The sequence below is a fragment of the Oryctolagus cuniculus genome, chromosome 8 (genome assembly GCF_964237555.1).
Source record: "Oryctolagus cuniculus chromosome 8, mOryCun1.1, whole genome shotgun sequence".
NCBI classification, from domain to species: Eukaryota; Metazoa; Chordata; class Mammalia; order Lagomorpha; family Leporidae; genus Oryctolagus; species Oryctolagus cuniculus.
The window spans coordinates 7,829,182-7,847,049 of record NC_091439.1 but is presented as its reverse complement, the minus strand read 5'-3'; the positions used below and the strand labels follow the sequence as shown (position 1 = coordinate 7,847,049).

General features: G+C 38.5%; 1 pseudogene; it reads right to left on the bottom strand.

Moving 5' to 3' along the window:
- Positions 1–11,166, bottom strand: part of LOC100348413 (GPN-loop GTPase 3-like) — a 123,709-nt pseudogene extending 112,543 nt beyond the window's left edge.
- Positions 11,167–17,868: the final 6,702 nt, after the last annotated feature.

Sequence of the window (17,868 nt, the reverse complement as noted above, 5' to 3'; positions counted from 1 at the left end):
GCAGTCTCACTTGGCCACAGGATCAATGTGAATCAGCACAGTGGGACTACAGTTAATAAAAGGAAGCCTGATGCAGTGTTACCTAAGCAGTTAGGAAAACACTTGCTACACCTTTTGATTAACCCCTTCTATACCAGAAGTGAAGCAAAATGCTTTGAGAAGGGAAACAATACTATCAGTATTTCTCAATGTCAGGGTCAATTTCTGCTTCCTAGAAAACTATTAATGTTAACCTATGGGTCCACACACAAGAAATACAGAAGTGGGTGTGTTACAATAAAGATTATACTTAGAGCATCTTGAAGTCTGTGTAAAGAATCTGTCTTCCTTGTTAAAATGGACTTATGCCTATGGATGGAAGTTTAGTGAAAACAGAGAGCAGAACTTTAAGGATAAAATTCCAGTTGAAATCAAAATAAGTTAAAATAGTAGGTAAACATTAAAGAAAGAAGTAAACAACTGCTTCTCAGAGTGCCTCAGTGTATTTCCTCATACCTGAATCTAACTTTTACTCTCTAATAAAGCTAGATTTGTTCCTCTGCCAAGAGCTTATGTATGTTCTAAATAACTCTGGTTGCTATTGAAATAGTATATTTCTATGTTTTCCTATTACTGTTGTTTTTACAGGATAATACTTTCAATATTGTAAGTTATTTCAGAATTTATTAATTTGAATCATCTTATGGATGTACTAGTTTGTTAATTGATTATGTGCGTGACGCATTGTGAATAAATATATTTCTTTTCAGTTATTATTCTATATTTTCTTATTCTTATCTCATTTGTTGGCCAGGATTTCTACTGATACATTTAATGGATGAAGACTATGTATTAAAAAATGCAGGAAATATATTAACTTGAAGAAGATTCATTGCATTTAAGAATAGGAACAAAACAAAAATTTCCATTGAAATGTATATCTTCTTTCTTTTATTGTTTATTTTTAATTATTAAGTATACAAAGAATACAATTCCAGGTGCCATTGTTGTCATGAAATGGGTTAGGCCATTACCTGTGTCACCAACATCCCTTACGGGCACTGGTTAAAGTCAAAGTCCCGGCTGCTCCACTTCTGATCCAGCTCCCTGCTAATGCACCTGGGAAAGCAGTGGAAGATGGTCCAAGTCCTTGGGCCCCTGCACCACGTGGGAGACCTGGAAGAAGCTCCTGGCTCCTGGCTTCACACTGGCCAAGCTCTGGCCATTGCAGCTATCTGGGGAGTGAACCAGTAGATGAAAGGATGAATGATTCTCTCTCTCTCTCTCTCTCTCTCTCTCTCTGTGTAATTCTGCCTTTCAAATAAATAAAATAAATCTTAAAAAATACATTTTCAATATAAGGAAATGGAATGGTACAGATAAGCAATGATCTAATTTACATACTTCCAGGTTTTTTCCATTAGACCATACTTAAACACATTTTTCTACAATAATTCTTACCCCCCTTAAAAAAAACACCCTTAAATGCAACAAAAACCGAAGAATAAAGTTAAGTTGGCCTTAACTGTAGCACAGGTGCTAATTTACATTATATACAAATCAACGTGCATTCATTTCAATTTTGACTTCAAACATCTAACTTGATGCTATCAAATAACACTTAAAGATTCCACTTCCAAAAGCAGCAATTTCACAACTCTGAATTTGACTCAGACTTGCTGCTGATAAAGAGTCAAAAACCTTTTTTCTATTAAAATAAGGGGCCTTTTTTTTAAAAAAAAAAAAAAATAAGGAGCTTTCTACAACTGCATCTTTCTTTAAAAAAAAAAGAATTATTTTATTTACTTGAAAGACAGAATCACAGAGAGAGGAAGAGCCAGAGAGAGAGGTCTTCCATCCTCTGGTTCACTCCCTAAATGACCACAACGGCCAGAGTTGAGCTGATCCAAAGCCAGGAGCCAGAAGCTTCTTCTGGGTATCCCACATGGATGCAGGGGCCCAAGGACATCTTCTACCACTTTCCTAGGCTATAGCAGAGAGCTGGATCGGAAATGGAGTAGCTGGGACTCGAACCGGCATCCATATGGAATGCTGGTGCTGTAGGCTGGAGCTTTACAACTGTATCTTTCAAAAAGAATGTTCTGCCAGGTTGGCCACAAATTCACCACTTGCATACAGTTATGCCTTTGCAAACTCTTCAATCATTCTTGCAATCTTGAAAAGTAAAGAGAACGACTCTGGCACCTGCATTGTGGCATAGCAACTGAAGATGCTGCCTGCAGTGTGCTGGCATCCCATATGGGTACCGGTTCAAATCCCAGCTGCTCCACCTCTGATCCTGCCCTCTGAAAATGGCCCGGGAAAAACAATGGAAAATGGCCCAAGTGTCTGAGCCCCTGCATCCATTTGGAGACCCAGAAGAATTTCCTTGCTCCTGGCTTTGCACAGGCCCAGCTCCAGCCATTGCAGCCATCTGGGGAGTGAACCAGCAGATGGAAGATCTCTCTCTAGATGTCTCTCCCTGTCTGTCTGTAACTCTGACATGCAAATAAATAAAAGTAAATCTAAAAAAAGGAAACTCATTGTCATGTTCCCTTAGTTTTTCAAATTTTAAGTCTTCTCCATACAGAAAAGCAAAATCAGTATGCTGAAACATAGTGTTCACCTACTTTTCATTTGACTAACAATAAGGTGTAAAAATCAAACCATGCTGTAGTCTTCTATCAGTCCACTTTTAGCAGTAGTGAATTTTTTGAATTTTTTTTTTAACTTTTATTTAATGAATATACGTTTCCAAAGTACGAATAATGGATTACTATGGCTTCCCCCCCATACCGTCCCTCCCACCCACAACCCTCCCCTTTCCCACTCCCTCTCCCCTTCCATTCACATCAAGATTCATTTTCGATTATCTTAATATACAGAAGATCAGCTTAGTATACATTAAGTAAGGATTTCAACAGTTTGCTCCCACACAGAAACATAAAGTGAAAAATAATAGATGATTTTTTTTAATGATGATGAAATCAGATCAGACCTATTGTCATGTTTAATCCCAGTGAGAGTCAAGTTGGGAGTTGATAGTTTCTTTGTTTCTTTTCTTTTCTTTCTTTTTTTTTTTTTTTTTTTTTTTTTTTTTACAGAGGATCAGTTTAGTATGCATTAAGTAAAGATTTCAACAGTTTGCACCCCCATAGAAACACAAAGTGAAATATATTATTTGAGTACTCGTTATAGCATTAAATCTCAATGCACAGCACATTAAGGACAGAGATCCTACATGAGGAGTAAGTGCACAGTGACTCCTGTTGTTGACTTTACCAATTGACACTCCTGTCTATGGCATCAGTAATCTCCCTATGCTCCAGTCATGAGTTTCCAAGGCTATGGAAGCCCCTTGAGTTCTCCGACTCTTATCTTGTTTAGACACGGTCATAGTCAAAGTGGAGGTTCTCTCCTCCCTTCAGAGAAAGGTACCTCCTTCTTTGAAGACCTGTTCTTTCCACTGAGATCTCACTCACAGAGATCTTTTGCCAGAGTGTCTTGGCTTTCCATGCCTGAAATACTCTCATGGGCTTTTCAGCCAGATCTGAATGCCTTTAGGGCTGATTCTGAGGCCAGAGTGCTATTTAGGGCATCTGCCATTCTATGAGTCTGCTGAGTATCTCACTTCCCATGTTGGATCACTCTCCCCTTTATTTATTCTATCGGTTAGTGTTAGCAGGTACTAGACTTGTTTATGTGCTCCCTTTGACTCTTAGTCCTTTCATTATGATCAATTGCGAACTGAAATTGATCACTTGGACTAGTGAGATGGCATTGGTACATGCCACCTTGATGGGATTAAATTGGAGTCCCCTGGTATGTTTCTAACTCTACCATTTGGGGCAAGTCAGCTTGAGCATGCCCCAAATTATACATCTCTTCCCTCTCTTATTCCTACTCTTATGTTTAACAGGGATCACATTTCAGTTAAATTTCAACACTTAAGAATAACTGTGTATTAATTACAGAATTAAATCAGTCATATTAAGTAGAACAGACAAAAAAAACTACTAAGAGGGATAATGTATTAAGTTGTTCATTAACAGTCAGGGCTATGCTGATCAAGTCACCGTTTCCCATAGTGTCCCTTTCACTTCAACAAGTTTCCTTTTTGGTGTTCAGTCAGTTGTCACCGTTCAGGGAGAACATATGGTATTTGTCCCTTTGGGACTGGCTTATTTCACTCAGCATGATGTGTTCCAGATTCCTCCATTTTGTTGCAAATGACTGGATTTCGTTGTTTCTTACTGCAGTATAGTATTCTAAAGAGTACATATCCCATAATTTCTTTATCCAGTCTACCGTTGATGGGCATTTAGGTTGGTTCCAGGTCTTAGCTATTGTGAATTGAGCTGCAATAAACATTAGGCTGCAGACCGCTTTTTTGTTTGCCAATTTAAATTCCTTTGGGTAAATTCCAAGGAGTGGGATGGCTGGGTCGAATGGTAGGGTTATCTTCAGGTTTCTGAGGAATCTCCAGACTGACTTCCATAGTGGCTTGACCAGTTTGCATTCCCACCAACAGTGGGTTAGTGTCCCTTTTTCCCCACATCCTCGCCAGCATCTGTTGTTGGTAGATTTCTGAATGTGAGCCATTCTAACCGGGGTGAGGTGGAACCTCATTGTGGTTTTGATTTGCATTTCTCTGATTGCTAATGACCTTGAACATTTTTTCATGTGCCTGTTGGCCATTTGGATTTCCTCTTTTGAAAAATGTCTATTGAGGTCCTTGGCCCATCTCTTAAGTGGGTTGTTGGTTTTGTTTTTGTGGAGTTTCTTGATCTCTTTGTAGATTCTGGTTATTAACCCTTTATCTGTTGCATAGTTTGCAAATATTTTTTCCCATTCTGTCGGTTGTCTCTTCACTCTCCTGACTGTTTCTTTTGCAGTACAGAAACTTCTCAATTTGATGCAATCCCAATAGTTAATTTTGGCTTTGACTGCCTGTGCCTCCCGGGTCTTTTCCAGAAACTCTTTGCCTGTGCCAATATCTTGAAGGGTTTCTCCAATGTTCTCTAGTAACTTGATGGTGTCAGGTCGTAGATTTAGGTCTTTAATCCATGTTGAGTGGATTTTTGTGTAAGGTGTAAGGTAGGGGTCTTGCTTCATGATTCTGCACGTGGAAATCCAATTTTCCCAGCACCATTTATTGAATAGACTGTCCTTGCTCAAGGAATTAGTTTTAGATCCTTGATCAAATATAAGTTGGCTGTAGATGTTTGGGTTGATTTCTGGTATTTCAATTCTGTTCCATTGGTCTATCCTTCTGTTTCTGTACCAGTACCATGCTGTTTTGATTACAACTGCCCTGTAGTATGTCCTGAAATCTGGTATTGTGATGCCTCCGGCTTTGTTTTTGTTGTACAAGATTGCTTTAGCTATTCGAGGTCTCTTGTGCCTCCATATAAATTTCAGCACCAATTTTTCCAGATCTGAGAAGAAGGTCTTCGGTATCTTGATTGGTATTGCATTGAATCTATAAATTGCTTTTGGGAGAATGGACATTTTGATGATATTGATTCTTCCAATCCATGAGCATGGAAGATTTTTCCATTTCTTGGTATCCTCTTCTATTTCTTTCTTTAAGGTTTTGTAATTTTCATCGTAGAGGTCTTTAACGTCTTTGGTTAAGTTTATTCCAAGGTATTTGATTGTTTTTGTAGCTATTGTGAATGGGATTGATCTTAGAAGTTCTTCCTCAGCCATGGCATTGTCTGTGTATACAAAGGCTGTTGATTTTTGTGCATTGATTTTATACCCTGTTACTGTGCCAAACTCTTCTATGAGTTCCAATAGTCTCTTAGTAGAGTTCTTTGGGTCCCCTAAATAAAAAATCATGTCATCTGCAAAGAGGGATAGTTTGAGTTCTTCCTTCCCAATTTGTATCCCTTTAATTTCTTTTTCTTGCCTAATAGCTCTGGCTAGAACCTCCAGAACTATATTGAATAGCAGTGGTGAGAGTGGGCATCCCTGTCTGGTACCAGATCTCAGTGGAAATGCTTCCAACTTTTCCCCATTCAATAGGATGTTGGCTGTGGGTTTTTCATAGATTGCTTTGATTGTATTGAGGAATGTTCCTTCCAAACCCAGTTTGCTTAGAGTTTTCATCATGAACGGGTGTTGTATTTTATCAAATGCTTTCTCGGCATCTATTGAGAGAATCATATGGTTTTTCTTCTGCAGTCTGTTAATGTGGTGTATCACATTGATTGTCTTGCGCACATTAAACCATCCCTGCATACTAGGGATGAATCCCACTTGGTCTGGGTGGATGATCTTTCTGATGTGTTGTTGCATTCTATTGGCGAGAATTTTATTGAGGATTTTTGCATCTATGTTCATCAGGGATATTGGTCTGTAATTCTCTTTCAGTGCTGCATCTTTTCCCGGCTTAGGAATTAAGGTGATGCTGGCTTCATAGAAAGAATTTGGGAGGATTCCCTCTTCTTCAATTGTTCTGAATAGTTTGAGAAGAATTGGAGTTAGTTCTTCTTTAAATGTCTGGTAGAATTCAGCAGTGAATCCATCTGGTCCTGGGCTTTTCTTTGTTGGGAGGGCCTTTATTACTGTTTCAATTTCTGTCTCAGTTATGGGTCTGTTTAGGTTTTCTATGTCTTCCTGGTTCAATTTAGGTAGGTTGCATGTGTCCAGGAATCTATCCATTTCTGATAGGTTTCCCTGTTTGCTGGCATACAAGTCCTTGTAGTAATTTCTGATGATTCTTTTTATTTCTGTGGTGTCTGTTGTTACATTTCCTTTTTCATCTCTGATTTTATTGATTTGGGTCTTTTCTCTTCTTTTTTTAGTTAGTTGGGCCAATGGGGTGTCAATTTTGTTTATTTTTTCAAAAAACCAGCTCCTCGTTTGGCTGATTTTTTGTAATGTTTTTCTTGATTCAATCCTGTTGATTTCTTCTCTGATTTTAATGATTTCTCTTCTCCTACTAGATTTGGGTCTGGTTTGCTGTAGGTTTTCTAGATCCTTGAGGTGAATAGAAAGCTCATCTATTTGGTGCCTTTCCAATTTCTTGATGTAGGCACCTATTGATATAAACTTTCCTCTTAACACTGCTTTTGCTGCGTCCCATAAGTTTTGGTATGTTGTGCTGTTATCCTCATTTACTTCCAGAAAGTTTTTGATTTCTCTTTTGATTTCTTCTATGACCCATTGTTCATTCAGGAGCATGTTGTTCAATCTCCATGTGTTTGCGTATGCTCTAGGGATTCCTGAGTTGTTCATTTCCAACTTCATTCCTTTATGGTCTGAGAAGCTGCATGGTATGATTCTAATTCTTTTGAATTTGCTGAGACTTGCTTTATGGCCTAGTATGTGGTCAATCCTAGAGAAGGTTCCATGTACTGCTGAGAAGAATGTATAATCTTTAGCTGTAGGATTGAAAGTTCTGTATATATCTGTTAGATCCATTTGGGCTATAGTGTCGTTTAAATCTACTGTATCCTTGTTGATCTTCTGTCCTATTGATCTGTCTATTTCTGAGAGTGGAGTATTGAAGTCCCCCAGTACTATTGTATTGGGGTCTAAGTCTCCCTTTAAGTCCATTAACAAATCTTTTAGATAAACCGGTGCCCTGTAGTTAGGTGCATATACATTGATAATTGTTATATCTTCCTGTTGAATTGATCCCTTAATCATTATGTAGTGTCCCTCTTTGTCTCTCTTAATGGTTTTTGTGGTAAAGTTTATGGTGTCTGATATTAAGATGGCTACGCCTGCTCTTTTTTCATTTCTGTTGGCATGGTATATCTTTTTCCAGCCTTTCACTTTCAGTCTGTATGGATCTTTGTTGGAAAGATGTGTTTCTTGTAAGCAGCAAATAGATGGGTTTTGTTTTTTAACCCAATCAGCCAAACGGTGTCTTTTAACTGGACAGTTCAGGCCATTCACGTTCAATGTGACTAATGATAAGTGGTAACTTTGCCCTGCCATTTGCCAAAGATAAGTTCTAATATATGCTTTGAATTCCCTGTGATCTTTTGCTGTGAGCTTTCCTTCCTTGGTTTCCTTCCTTTACCTTCTTTCATATTGATGACCGTGTTTCTTTGTTTCTGTGTGTAACACATCTTTAAGCATCTTTTGCAGGGCTGGACGAGTGGCAACAAATTCTTTCAATTTCTGTTTGTTATGAAAAGTCTTTATTTCACCTTCATTCACAAATGATAGCTTTGCAGGATATAATATTCTGGGCTGCAGTTGTTCTCTCTTAGTACCTGGGCTATATCTTGCCATTCCCTCCTAGCTTGTAGAGTTTCTGATGAGAAGTCAGCTGTGAGTCTGATTGGAGTTCCTCTGAGAGTAATCTGACGTTTCTCTCTTGCACATTTTAGGATCTTTTCTTTATGTTTCACTGTGGAGAGTTTAATTACAACGTGCCGTGGTGAGGGTCTCTTTTGGTCGTGTTTATTAGGGGTTCTGTGAGCTTCCTGTACTAGGATTTCTCTGTCCTTCTCCAAACCTGGGAAATTTTCTGCTAATATCTCACTAAAAAGGCCTTCTAATCCTTTCTCCCTCTCCATGCCTTCAGGAACTCCTAGAACCCGAATGTTGGGTTTTTTAATAGTATCCTGAAGATTCCCGACAATATGTTTTAGATTCCTAATTTCCTCTTCTTTTCTTTGGTCTGACTGTATCCTTTCCTGTTCTCTGTCTTCTAAGTCCGATATTCTCTCTTCTGCTTCTCCCATTCTGTTTGTAAGGCTCTCTATTGTGTTTTTCATTTGATCTATTGAATTCTTCACTTCAGTCACTATCCCAGTTTCCTGTTGTACTAGTTGTTTCGTTTCATTTTGATTCCTCCTTAATATTTCATTTTCACGAGAGAGATTTTCTATCTTGTCCATTAAGGATTTCTGTAGTTCAAGAATTTGTTTTTGAGAACTTCTTAATGTTCTTATCAATTTTTTGAGATCTGCTTCTTGCATTTCTTCTATGTCATCATCCTCATAATCTTGAATTGGGGTGTCTTTTTCATTTGAGGGCTTCATGGTGACTTCCTTGTTTTTATTACCTTGGTTTTTGCATTTGTTATTTGTCATATTGGAGATATTTGGTTTCTTCACTGTGGTGCTTTTTCTTGTTATACTATGACTCTAGATTAAGTGGACTATCTGTTTTTGATGGAGCCTTAGGGCTTGAGATGGGTGTGGCCTGAGAGCTCTGTTTGGTGTGCCAAAGGTGACACTCCCAAGTTAGGCGTGGTAAACCTCTCTCTCTCTCTCTCTCTTTTTTTTTTTTGATTCAACAGGGAAGTTATTCTGCATAGCTGAACAAAGTTGGAGGTAGTTAGCAGGCAAATGATATACCCACAGGAGCCAGAGATCAGAAGCTCTTTCCCAAGGACCACACAGGGAATCTGTTCGGCCCTTAGAGTGGGCTCAAATTCTCCTTCAGTCTCCCACTGGGTTGCCAAAGTTACGGAATTGTAGCGTCTCTGGAGAGTGCTCACGTGAATTCCGTGAGTTCTCTCCCCCACCGTCTCTTTTTTCACAGTCTCAGTTCAGTAGCACCATAAATTTACTAAGTCCTAATCTCCTGTTAATTCGCCCCACCCAGAGTCAGGTTTTACTGCTAGGCTCAGGGCCGGTGCAGACCTGAGGTCGCTCTGCTTATGACGTATGTCCAAGATGGCGCCTGCTCTTTGTCTTGCTCGCCCTTGAGAGGTGAGCGGAGAGAGAGAAACCCGTGTCCGTACCAGTCACCTTTTTTTTTTTCCCTCTCTCTCTCTTCCAGTTAGTTTGGTGAAGTCCCCCCCGCCCCGGGGGTCGTTCCCTCTAGTCTCCTCTCTCCGCTTGCCTGCCGGTGTCTCGGGTTATTGAGGTTCGGCTCACCTCGCGTTCCAGCGCTGGTGTGTTGAGTCTGCCGCTGATGTCCCGAACTGTGGGCTCCCACGCTCTCCACGCAGGTCTGCTCCCCTTCCAGCGCCGATGTGTGGACTCGGAGCCCTGGACTTCCCAAGTCTCCCCGCTGTTGCACTCCCCTTCGAGCACTTGCGCGCAGACCCTGCAGCTTGCGCAGCTCAGTCCCACGGCTCGGTCCTGCGGTTCGGCTTTTGCGCGCGGTGGGCGACCTTGTTCTCCCAGTAGGTCCTCCGATTCACGCCCACTGGATCCAGAAGAGTTTTGTCTGCAATATTTTCCTGGTTCTTTTTTCTGAGGCTACCGTAACTCCCCTTTTATTAAACTAAATTTTCCCGGACTATCGGTGCGCGCCCTCACTATTCCGCCATCTTGGCTCCGCCCCCGAATTTTTTGAATTTTTAAAATTTTTGCCTTAAGTTACTTGAATCTTTTTTTAAAAGATTTATTTATTTATTTGAGAGGCAGAGTTACAGAGAGAGAGAGGTCTTCCATCGACAGGTTCACTCTCCAGATGGCTGCAGTGGTGGGAGCTGGGCTGATCTGAACTCAGGAGTGGAGCTTCTTCTGGTCTTCCACATGGGTGCGTGGGCCCAAGCACTTGCGGCATCTTCCACTGGTTTCCCAGGCCATTAGCAAGGAGCTGGAGAAGCTGGGATTGAACCGGCACCAATATGGGATGCTGGCAACACAGGTTGAGGCTTTTCCTACTGGATCACAGTGCCAGCCCTACTTGTTGAATCTTTTAATAAAGAATACACGTCTGGATCTAAAATCGTCTCAATTTCCTTTTAGCTTTCTTACTTAGTGTATCCATGTTTCTCCCATGATATAAACTTGCAGAATATCTAGAGAGATCTTGGCACTAAGGCCATCCAAAATACCACAGATAGACTTGAATGGATCCACCATGAACTGAGAATCAACAAGCAAAACTCCAGAGACTTGGAACTCCCATTGTTGGAGCTGCTCTACCAAGTGCTTCACAGGCAAGTAAATGTATAACCCGATGGATAGTCCTAAAGGTTGCAGTCATCCTATGCATGGCCTGAACTGTTCTCCAGCCAGTCAGAATCATTGGCAAAGTTCTCCAAGCAAAATACCAGTACTCCATTAGAACCAAACCACTATTATCCTCCATCACATGGTGCATCAAAGTCAGTTCCTGGATGTCAGCCATCGTGGCATGTTCTGCTGCTGGATCCAAGGGGACAGTCTGCAGAGACAGGTTGAGGGCTTCAGTCTGCTGGTCACAGCTGCACAGAAATGCATCCCCCTTGCTCACCAGGCCTGTGACCCAGCTGAGCATACAGAAAGGAGTCAGGCATCTGGATTCCCAGGACTGTCTATCACACTCTCCTCTTCAAACTTCCTGGGACACCCACTGAATTCCTGGAACATGAAGTGTCTTGTATATTTTATGAAATTAAAAGAAAGTTCACATTTATTAATATGACCATAATAAATTCATTTCTATCTTCTATTTCAGTTATTTAAAAATATATTTGAAAGTCAGAATTTAATATATATATATAAATGTTTAATATATATATAAAGTCAGAGTTTTATATATATATATATGTTTGTGTGAGTCTATATATATATAGAGAGAGAGAGAGAGAGAGAGAACCTTCCATCCACTAGGTGAACCCCCAGATGACCACAATAGCCAGGGCTGGACCAGGGTGAAGCCAGGAGCCAGGAGCATCTTCCAGATCTCCCACATAGGTGGCAGGGCCCCAAGTGTGGGATGCCAGCATCACAGGTGGTGGCTTTACCCACTATGCCACAATACCAGCCCCCATTGCAATTATTTCATTGTCTATTGACGTTCTATTGATGTGTCTATTGATGCCTCTATTTTTGTGCCAATTTTTGCATTTTATACATTTTTGAAATTTATATATTTAGTCTTTGTTTTTAGATGTCTGGTTAATAAGTTTCTTTATTAATTTTACTTTAATTTCTACATGCCTCTGGCATAAATATATAAAATAGGTATAAAATATAAACGCACATTAGAGGATGCAGTCAATAATAACAGGGTTAAGATCATGTTAAGTTTTCTACAAATTGGTTTTAATTTCCCCCACTCTGTTTCTTCTCAATATCAAGTTTGCAGGCTGCGGGGTACTTTTTCGATTTTTACTTGTTTGTGTCTTTATTTTTTATTTGTGCATATCTTTATTTTTCTTCTTTTCTTTTAGCCCAACAAGATTACTCGGTTTGTGCAATAGCCACTTTTTAATATATACATTTCAAGATATACAGATATACAGTCTCCTCTGAGTACTGCTTTAGGTGTGCCTCAGATTTCAAAATGCAGCATTTTTACTTTCATTCCATTGTAAAGCACTTCCTAAGTTTCTCAAAATTTCTTCTTGGAAATCATTACATTTGGTAGTCACTAACTATTCCACAGACACAAGATCTCTAGAGCTACCTTTTGTCACTAGCTTTAAATATTTGTTTCAAGACGTCACTAGTCTGCTCTATCATCATCTGAAAGAAGTGCATTCAAGACTACGGACGCTTTTTTTTCTTCATAGCCTATGAGATTGGGTTTAATAATTTAGAAATAGCATTACAAAGTTAGTGCTTTTTCCATACCATTATGTCTTCTAGATCTATTGATTTTTCTGTTCTTAAGCAGGTTTTGATCAAGGCTCAGTCTAGAAAAAGTATTGCATTTGGATGCATAATAGAACAGAGTGGTGTGGGGAATAAGAGAGCTGGCTTATCGGTCATGTCCACTTATTCTGAAAATTCTGTATCTATTTTTATTGTTAAGTTACCCCACACAAGATTATTTTCCGAGAGAGATTTTGTAGAAGAAGCCTTCAGCGATTGTGTGTGTTTAAGAATTTTCTATTTTTTCTTCACCTTTAGATGGTTATTTGGTAAGTTTTTTTTTTAATTGATTTGAGGCCAGAGTGCTGTTTAGGACATCCGCCATTCTATGAGTCTGCTGAGTATCTCACTTCCCATGTTGGATCGTTCTCTCCCTTTTTTATTCTATCGGTTAGTATTTGCAGACACTAGTCTTGTTTATGTGATCCCTTTGACTCTTAGTCCTATCAGTATGATCAATTGTGAACAGAAATTGATCACCGGGACTAGTGAGATGGCATTGGTACATGCCATCTTGATGGGATTGAATTGGAATCCCCTGGTATGTTTCTACCTCTACCGTTTGGGGCAAGTCAGCTTGAGCATGTCCCAAATTGTACATCTCTTCCCTCTCTTATTCCCACTCTTATATTTAACAGGAATCACTTTTCAGTTAAGTTTCAACACTTAAGAATAACTGTGTATTAATTACAGAATTCAACCAATAGTATTAAGTAGAACAAACAAAAAAAACTACTAAGAGGGATAACGTATTAAGTTGTTCATCAACAGTCAGGGCAAGGGCTGATCAAGGATATTTTTGACATTATTCTTTATTTTCCTATTGGCACAATTTTTACTATTGATAAAAATGAAATAAATTTATATCTTGTTACTTTATTGATGATAGCTTTTGATTTTTCAGGAAAACTTCAGAATTTCCTATTTTTTACAAAACATTTGTTTCACTACAATGTGCCTTTAAGTAAGGATTATAAAATATGTTTTGTGTGACTATTTAGGAATCTTTTCTATCTGAATTGACTTTTGTTAAAGGAACTTGATCAGTGACTATTTCCTTAAAACTGTGTTTTGCAATTTTTAATATTTATATTTATATATTTTAAAGATTTATTTATTTGTTTGTGTAGCAGGGTTACAGACAGAGAGAGGGTGGTACAGAGAGGTCTTACATCTGCTGGTTCACGCCCCAAAAGGCCACAATGGCAAGAGCTGGGCCTATCTGAGGCCAGGAGCCAGGAGCTTCTTCCAGGTCTCCTAGGTGGATGCAGGGGCCCAAGCACTTGGCCATTTTCTGCTGCTTTCCAAGGCCAGAAGCAGAGAGCTGGACTGGAAGTGGAGCAGCCAGGACATATGGGATGCTGGCCGCCACAGGCAGAAGCTTAACCTACTACGCCACAGCGAAGGCCCCAATATTTCTATATTTCTATATTTTGTTCCTTCTCGATTGCCTCTGAAAGATTTTGACCTAATATTATAACGTGTTCATTAATTTTGAGCTGTATATGGATTCTTTGTTAATCCAGCCATTCAATTTGTATTTCAGCTTTTTTCATAGCCTTTATTTACAGTTGTCTCTTGTTTCCACATGCTTATTTTTTCTTAATTTACCCATCTGTTCTCTCAACTCCTTGACAATATTTCTTACAGTAATTTTAAATTTTTACAGTCTCTGTATATTTTTCTGCTTCATCTGATAGAGTCTACTTACTTTTTTTCCTTCTCTATAAAAGCATAACACTCAAAATTAATTATTATTTCTTTTGAACAAATGCCCCTCTATTATTCCATGAGTTATTTTGGTTCTTAATTTAGATCCTGGAGATGGGAGTGATGACTAAGAAAATTGTGATGACATGAGCACTCATCAAAGCCAGAACATTTTTGTATGAGAAAGAGGTTGGTAAAACATTCATTTATTGATGACATTAGTTTTTGTTTTTTTTTTTTTTTGTTTGTTTGTTTTGTTTTGTTTTTTTACTATTGAGCTATCTTACAGTTGTTTTCACAAGATGCCTTCAAAGACAAGACTCTTTAAGAAGTGAAAATGAAATATCTGTGTACATTAAAATGAAAACAAACTTTTTTTTTTTTGACAGGCAGAGTGGACAGTGAGAAAGAGAGACAGAAAAAAAGGTCTTCCTTTTGCTGTTGGTTCACCCTCCAATGGCCGCTATAGCCAGCGTGCTGTGGCCGGTGCACCACGCTGATCCGAAGCCAGGAGCCAGGTGCTCCTCCTGGTCTCCCATGGGGTGCAGGGCCCAAGCACTTGGGCCATCCTCCACTGCACTCCCTGGCCACAGCAGAGAGCTGGCCTGGAAGAGGGGCAACCGGGACAGAATCTGGCGCCCCAACCGGGACTAGAACCCTGGGTGCCGGCGCCGCAGGCAGAGGATTAGCCTAGTGAGCCGCAGCACCGGCCGAAAACAAACTTCTTAATTGCTTGTTTTTTAAAATACCAGGAGTTTAATCATATTCTGAAATATTATAATAAATATATTATTTTATCTATATTTATACACACAGGAAGAATCATTTATATTGTATTATCATTAGATATATATATTTTTTCAATATCATGAAATTGGTATTTATTTGAATATATATTTAATTCAATCTAGAGCAATTATTTTTGTAATTTATAAAATTCTATGTAATTTCTTCAAAGTAATATATTATTGTTGATAAATGTGAATCATCGCTTTCAATTAAGAGCAGTTTCTCAACAGCTGTTGAAGTACCTGATAAGCAGAAAGCAAATGACAGTAAATGAAGAATATTCTCAATTCTAATTTTTTATTAAAATACTAAAATATTTCAGCCCATCCTTTTTGGCCTCCCTTCTGAGTATATTTCATAAACAAATACATGTGAAGTAAATTTTCTAAAAATTTATCTTGAATGTTTTGGTCAATATAAAGGCTGTAAATGAGAATTTTTTTAAAAAATTGTTATTTATCACTTTATTTGGAAAGCGGAGAGAAAAACATAGAGAAAGAATGGGGGAAAGAGAAAAGGAGACACAAAGAAAGGTTTTCTGTCCATGTTTTCATTCCCCAAATGTCTGCAACAGCCAGGGCCAAACTGAAGCCAGGAGTTGGGAACCTCATCAGGGTCCTCTACATGGATGACAGAGACCCAACTACTTGAATGCAGACCTCCTACTTCTCATGATACGTATTAACAGGAAGCTAAAATCAGAACCTAGAACCCTGACTCAAACCCAGGCACTTTAATATGGGATGCCAGTGTTCTAAGTGAACCACTGCACCAAATGCCCCCACCAAAAATGCTATTTAATTGCATTTTGTTCCAGTGTATAATACAACCTTATCCAATGCAAACCGGAGAACTATCAAAAGATTCTTCCCACAATAAGATATTCCATATTACAAAAATAATGTTTTAAAATTAAACTTTCAAATTGTCCTCTGTCTCATAGACTCATATATTCATATTTTTTCTTAGATTATTTTCTTAGATTATTTCTTAGGAATATATTTTAATAACTTTCTTTTTGAAAATTTTGTTATCAATAATCCTAAGACAAATACCAGTTCAAAATCAGATCAATGAAAAGTAGCAAGGAGAAGACATTTACTGCCATGGATATAGCGTTTTTGTAGTAAAAACAGCTTTATCACATAAATTTTGTAAATGATTTGTTATTGTTGTGAATATGTAAAATAGCTGTGGTTTTAAATAATTATATATTTTAATGGCAGAATGCTGCAATATTTGTTGACAAAATACAAGTTATGTGTACACCACCACCAATTCCAAGGGAATTTTATACCAACACCCTCTTAAATCTTCAAGGATATTTAGCCACAACCTTGTACAATCAGGGTATTTTTATTTTTAACCTTACTGGAAATAAAAATGTAATATCCAATATGGAATCCCTAACTGCATGTAATATACCATTCTAATTTTTCAAATCTCTGACCTAATAACATGAATTAAAACATCAAACAATTAGAGGGACATCGTTTTATTTAAATACAAAGTATAAAATTATATTATCTGATAATGATAAAAAATTTTAATTTGTGAAATTATTCTTTTGTTAGTGAAATCCACTCATTTCACACTGTGCTCAAATTTTTTTAATAAATGCAAAGAAGCTTTGAATTAAATCTGAGCACATTTAATGTAGAACAGACAGTTGTCTGGAGTGAACATTTTGTCTTACAGGATGATATTCACGTGCCAGTTTCTCACCTGCCATCAGGGTATTTATGCAGCTACTAAAGTTCAAAGTAAGTGCTGATGTTCAAGCAGATTTTTGTCTTCATTCTCTCTTGTGGTCAGTGGCATGACCCTGATGAAGTATGTAAAGTATTAACAAATAGTTTTGTGGTTTACATGTTTGTCCTCGACTTCCTTGAGAACTGCAAATTCAGTACATAAATGGTTCTGATACTTGCAGTTTTAGCTTTCTGAGCTCATTACTGTGGAAGTGCTTAGTGTACTAGAATTGATCTCGTGGACACAGTAAAATAAGCATGAGATGGTGACCCACAGAAGATCAAACAGATGGATTCTGAACAAAATACAGCTCCCTAGATGAAATCCAGTAACCTCATGGCTTTCACATGTTCAAGATACAAGAAAGTTCAATTTTCATGTTCAAGATATAAGAAAGAGGAAATCGATTCACCAATCCAATATTTCCTTCCAATATTGTTTGATTTGGAGTCCTAACTTTTAAATCTTGTCTTCACAACAATCAATCAAGACAGAAGAGAGAATGAAAACCTTTCAAGAAGGGAAGCAAGGACTGCGAAACCTCAAAGAGAAAGTAGGGAGAGATTAAATGTCTACTCTTGGCATGCTGCAATCTCAAAAATACCTGTCAAAATACTTTATTCCACAAAGGTAAATACTTGTCACTTGTCTTGTCTTGTTAGACTTGCTGCTGTCCACTTTAGATTGCCAAACAAGTGCTGGTGCCAGGGCCCTGCATAGCTCTTATTCTTGTTGCTATAGCCAGTTGTGTTTTCAAAATCAAAGTTGAGATCATAGGAAGAGTTAAAATAAAGCCTTAATTTTCCATAATATCACCATACCTTTTTTTAAAACAGATTTTATTTATTTATTTGTCTCATAGGTAGAGTTACAGACAATGAAAGGGAGAGACAGAGAGAATGATCTTCCATTCACTGGTTCACTCCCAAGATGGCCACAATGGCCGGATTTGACCCAATCTGAAGCTAGGAGCCAGGAGCCAGAAACTTCGTCCAGGTCTCCCACATGGGTGCAGGGGCCCAAGGACTTGAACATCTTCTACTTGTTTCCAAGCAGAGAGCTGGATCAGAAGTGGAGCAGCCAGGACTAGAACCGGCGCCCATACGGGATGCCGGCGCTGCAGGATTAT